Source organism: Schistocerca gregaria, chromosome 3 (genome assembly GCF_023897955.1).
Source record: "Schistocerca gregaria isolate iqSchGreg1 chromosome 3, iqSchGreg1.2, whole genome shotgun sequence".
NCBI lineage: Eukaryota > Metazoa > Arthropoda > Insecta > Orthoptera > Acrididae > Schistocerca > Schistocerca gregaria.
In genome coordinates this window covers 170,143,434-170,149,201 of record NC_064922.1, presented here as the reverse complement: position 1 = coordinate 170,149,201, position 5,768 = coordinate 170,143,434, and the positions used below count along the sequence as shown (strand labels likewise).

Genomic DNA, 5,768 nt, shown 5'->3' with positions numbered 1-5,768 from the left:
TATCATCTCATTAGCAGCGGCCTGCCGGGTGCATGGGGCACTCGTCGCTATTGACTTCGATCATGCGTTCGACAGAGTGGATCATACCTTTTTGCATGCGGTGATGGGCAGATTGGGAATCCCACAGGCCTTCATTCTAGTGATCATGCGACTGTTACTCGGCGTGCGATCAAAGGTCTCGGTGAATGGGCGGGACACTGACTACATTGTTATTTCAAGGTCAGTTCGTCAAGGGTGCCCCCTTTCCATATTTTTGTATGCAATGGCTTTGGAACCCTGTCTATATGGTCTCCGAAGACGGTTGGAGGGAGTGATGTTGCCACAACTGACCTTTCATTGCCGCGCTTATGCTGACGATGTGATGATGGTGGCAAGGACAGGCGACGAAGTACGTACGGCGTTAACATGGATACAGCGATAGGGGATGGCGGCAGGAAGCGTGCTTAATCTACAGAAATCACGCTGCTTGAATGTCGGTCGAGGATTACAACCGGGGGAAGAAGGCCCGCTCATGTTAGTTAAGACCATAAAATGTCTAGGTGTTACGTTCCACACGGATGTGCAGCGGACACCACCGGATAACTACCGACGCCTATTGAAACTGCTGCGGACACTGGTGCTGTTACAGAAATGAAGAGCGTTGGATATGATTCAGAGGGTGACCTATGTTAATGTATACCTAGCACCGAGACTCACTCACGTAGCGCATGTCCTGCCTTTAACGCGCACAATGGCATCACGGATACAAGCAACTTTCGGAAACTACGTGAGTGTGGGACACCTGTTTAAGAGCCAATACACAACGCTTACGCTACCACCTGGAGAGGGTGGACTTGGTCTAGTGAACGTATATGAAAAGTCACGGGCGTTATTCGTCAGTACGATTTTCCGAAAGTGGCGCGGTCAATTTCGCAATATCTCGGGTGCGCTTGCCGATGTACTAGCGCCCACTTCAATGCACACATTTTCATCTGTCCCCGCTGACGTATGTCAACGCCTGTAAGCAGCTAAGGGTGTTCATTTCATTGTAATTTCAGACTTGACTAGGATGTTGCACTCTGTGGATAATTTCTGCGACAACTCACTATAATACGGAACTTAGTATTCAAATGACATTTTCTCTGTGAAACGTTGGTTCGTTGCTGGCTATCTACAAAACTGGATTTTTACTCCAATCTAAAACGACAACAAAAATTCAGTAAATGAATCCAAACCACAAATAGATATTACCTATCATGAAATTCATCTACAGAGTAGGAGCAGTTGATTATAAATTATTTAAATTTGTTTTTTAAAATTTTAATTATTAACCAGCTATTTTAAAAGTGCAAGAGAACTGATAGATTAATTGTGCTTCGAGATTGTTGTTAGTATGCCTGTTTTTTCAATAATTGCCTACATGGCCATCAGATTTTTTTTTTCCGTCACTGCTGTCTACGTCCACAGGTATAGCTACAACTACACTCTGCAAGCCACTTCCGGTGTATGGCGGAGTGTACCTCTGCTATCTCTCACCCTTTACCTTTTTCCGTGTTACGTTCGCGAATGGTTCAAATGGCTCTGAGCACTATGGGACTTAACATCTGAGGTCATCAGTCCCATAGAACTTAGAACTACTTAAACCTAACTGACCTAAGAACATCACACACATCAATGCCCGAGGCAGGATTCGAACCTGCGACCGTATTTTCGCAAATGATGCGCGGAAGAACGACAGTATGTAAAGCTCTGTGTGCCGGCCGGAGTGGCCGAGCGGTTCTAGGCGCTACGGTTTGGAACCGCGCGACCGCTACGGTCGCAGGTTCGAATCCTGCCTCGGGCATGGATGTATGTGATGTTCTTAAATTAGTTAGGTGTAAGTAGTTCTAAGATATAAGGGACTGATGGCCTCAGCAGTTAAGTCCCATAGTGCTCAGAGCCATTTGAATCATTTTAAGATTATGTGTAGAATTAGCCCACAATATTATTCCACATAACATTGAAAAAATAGATGAATGGAAATTAACTCAACTTTCTGATGCTTGCATCCACAGAATTAAGAGTTACAAGTGAAACAAGTATTGCGGAAATTAAGCGACATAGAATTTCTATGACGTGGGATTTCCAATTCTAGTTATTCTTATTGAGAACATAGTTTGCTTGCTACGTAACGCCGGCCGGGGTGGCCGTGCGGTTCTAGGAGCTACAGTCTTGGACAGAGCGTCCGCTACGGTCGCATGTTCGAATCCTGCCTCGGGCGTGGATGTGTGTGATGTCCTTAGGTTAGTTAGGTTTAAGTAGTTCTAAGTTCTAGGCGATGATGCCCTCTGAAGTTAAGTCGCGCAGTGCACAGAGCCATTTGAACCATTTTACTACGTGACTGAAAGAACTGAATTTTTTTAAGTGACAGGCGTTTTTTCATGATATTTTATTTACTGTAGTATTGGCCTTGATCGTCATGCTAGATTCATCAGAACAAAACACTCTACTTTGGCCGATTAAAATTGAATGTCAATAATGTATAACAAGAACATGACGTTGATACAAATACGACATGGATATGATCTTTGCAGTTTCCTTGTCGGCAGTTTGTCCGTAATTCTACAAAAAAATCAACAATATCTGCTGGATGATCGCGAAGAACACTATATCGACACTAATATTCTAAATTTCGATGGACGACATATCAGGCGAACTCCTTTCCACTTGTGGCGTGCAGAGCAGAATCGATTATCTAGCAGCAAAAGCTAGAAAAAACTGGTTTTATTGTGGCGGGTCAAATTGCGAAAGAGAGCAGAACGTTTGCCGACACTGAGTTCTTCAAGAAACGTTGATTTGATGTTGCTCCAGTCGACTGACGAGACAACAAAATAACTTTTCAAAGTATCAGCTTATTGCGAAGAACATCACACGCCGAACAGAGGACATAGACCCCAACTTGTAGTATCAGTTGCTGAGGAAATGTGACGAAAGTACAAACATAGTTAACAATATACAACTTTATTTTTATCCATGACGTCAGTCAACGACTAAGGCACAACCCAGGAAATGCTTGCAGTAGAGCCAATGAAAGGTGACGCAACAGAAGGCGTGCTTGTTTAAGTTAAAGGTTGCATGAATAACCCTGCCTTTCCACGGTTAAAGTTGAGGAGCGTTACCATTGGCGGGTCTTCGAACTTAATTGGTATGCATGATGGTATTCTGAACAGAATTCAGCAAACTTCTTATAAATATGCCACGATCAGTAAGTCACTTATATCCGCTGTATTATGTACCAGGAAGCAGTGTCCAAGCGTGTATGTTATACATGGACTATGTTCTGGGTATTGTAATGTAACTTATGGATGTTATTAAAGCAAGCGGGTTACACTATCGACATTTTTTTCTTGTTTTTGGAAGAAACTGCAGTCGATCATAAGGCTCATTTTCGGTGACTCGTTTCGGGAAAAGTTGTTCAAACGAGTGTAGAAAGTGCGAGAATATATTTCTCAGTTTCTGAGAATGAAGGAGGAGAGAAATACTATATCAGAATCTTTTTTTTTTTGTAATTTCGAACAGTGTACGGATTTTGCTTAATCGTTATCATAGACCATTTTAGTAACCTGAATGTGATTATGGACGGCAAATACAACCACAGTGAACAAAAAAATCACTCATCCTTAGAAGACATCAGCCTAATACTGTGTATCTCTGCCTCCAGACATTGACAATGGCTCCAATTGGACGAGAAGAGAGTTCGCAAGTTTCTTCTGGCATGCCGTAACAAAGTGAAGCCAGTAATCGATGGTTAGACAATGTAGGGCTACTACAGTAGTTTCAGGAGCCTCCAGCGGGTGTCTGCAGTGTGGGCAGCTACGATGAGCAAAACTGTGTTTCATATTCTAAATTATCTGGAGCAAATTGTGTTTCAATCAAAGAACAAATACAACAGAGGCCAACCGTATGAGGCAGTGCAGTTGCTAAAAAACGGACCTCATATTCAGAAGCATCTGTGTTTGTGGAGCTGTGCTCAGAAACTGCGGATTTTTCCAGTTATCGATTTTTAACGTTCCGTTGATGTTCTGCACAGCGGTCGGAAACGGTACCGATAGATTTTCCAATTTAATTGCTTCCGCACTCATAAGGGATGTTACAAATCACAGGGATCCTGAGGCCTAGACTGTCCTTAACAGGGCGTAGCATCTCGTTTAGCTTTTTAGGAGATCGGAAAATAGGTCTTGTACCTGGTATTCTCAGCACTTGGGTTATTTTGCTGGATGTAGCGACACAAAAAGGAAGGAATACAACTATTCGTTCATTACTTGAATGTTCAACATTTTCCTGTTTCCTTTTCTTGGATTACGCTGACATCAATAACATGAACCATAGCCGTTCTTTCGGAACACATACTTCAGAAAATTACTTTCGGGATACAAATAGTCCCCTGTGAGAGACAGTTTTTGCTCTGTGTACCAATGTATTTAAAACTGCTCTCTTCTGGATTGGATGATGAAAACTCCGGTCGCTAAGTTATAAATCGGTGTGCGACGGCTTGCGGTAGAATGAGTGGCCGAGACATTCGTCCGACTTTCGTTGTACCAAAACATCTAAAAATGGCAGTCTCCCTTCTTAGTCTAGGCAGTGTAAAGGATGTTCGTGTGCACGCTGCTCATACGTTCAAGGTAGTCCTCAAGAGCTTTTAACACGAACTGGCCAGACGCGTCGTCAACATAGCGATAAAACGAAGGTGGGCGAAGGGCAGCTAAATTAATTGCTTGTTACTCAATGTATACCGTAAAAAAAAATAGGCCACTGCTGGAGAAACGGAGAACAAGTAGCCATTCAACATCTACATCTAAATCTACATGGATACTCTGCAAATTACATTTAAGTTCTAAACATTCATGGTGGTGTCTGTTTGTTCTATATCGTGTCTCCCTACCACTTTCGCGAAACGACGCTCTGAGCGTGTTTTTTAGGGAATTAACTAGTTTGAACCTGGAACCTGTTGCTGGTAAGGAGACGCCAGACCACACATGACATGTAGAATTCAGAAGAGTTCAGTGAGACTAGCGATGATATAACCAAATACTAAATGATCTCAGCGTCGGCTCCACTGCACTCCCTGTAAAAGAATCTTAATACTAACTAAATTTAGTGGAAAGGGTTCAAGGCTTTCCTATTTTTAGTTAGCTGGTAAAATAACGTCGAAAAAGCAGTTAAGTTTACCATTGGAAATTTTATTCTACTCACAAAACATTGTTTATAAATTGCACTATTGATAAAAGGAAATGTTTTAATACAGGATGGTAAAAACCAACTGCGTTCAACAAAAATGTGAACGAATATTCCCTGAATGGGTTTCCAAGTTCTACAATCGATCGAAGGATGACCTATGCCATATCACATCTATAATCTAGGTTTAATTTAAGTTTCACAAAAGAGAAAACTATCAAAATGGTCTACAGTGACCCTCGATTATCTTTAATTACTTATCTAACTTGTCGTAAATTACAGTGACTGATGTGGCTTCTCAATAACTATATAAAAGAAAAATCATCGCGTTTCAGATCTGGTCTTCAATTGGCAAATGTGAACACCATGAGTTTTAATTAACGATCGACACTAGTATTACGCAAAAAAGGGGTGTAACAGATGAGTCTTCTGCAGTTCTGAGTGAAGCCTTATGCGCTCAAAAATGCGGCATCGCGTGCGTTCATTACCTTGTCGGTGTTTAGGCAGCGTCAGAGAGACAGCGGCCGGCGCACCAGCCATCCAGCTCGCCGTCTCGAAACTAACTCTCTCCTAAC

General features: G+C 42.3%; 1 non-coding gene across 1 annotated transcript; it reads left to right on the top strand.

Moving 5' to 3' along the window:
• The first annotated feature begins 1,738 nt into the window (after positions 1-1,738).
• Trnap-ugg (transfer RNA proline (anticodon UGG)) lies at positions 1,739-1,822 on the top strand. The gene has a single exon. It is a non-coding gene; the product is annotated as a tRNA-Pro (tRNA).
• The last annotated feature ends 3,946 nt before the right edge of the window (positions 1,823-5,768 follow it).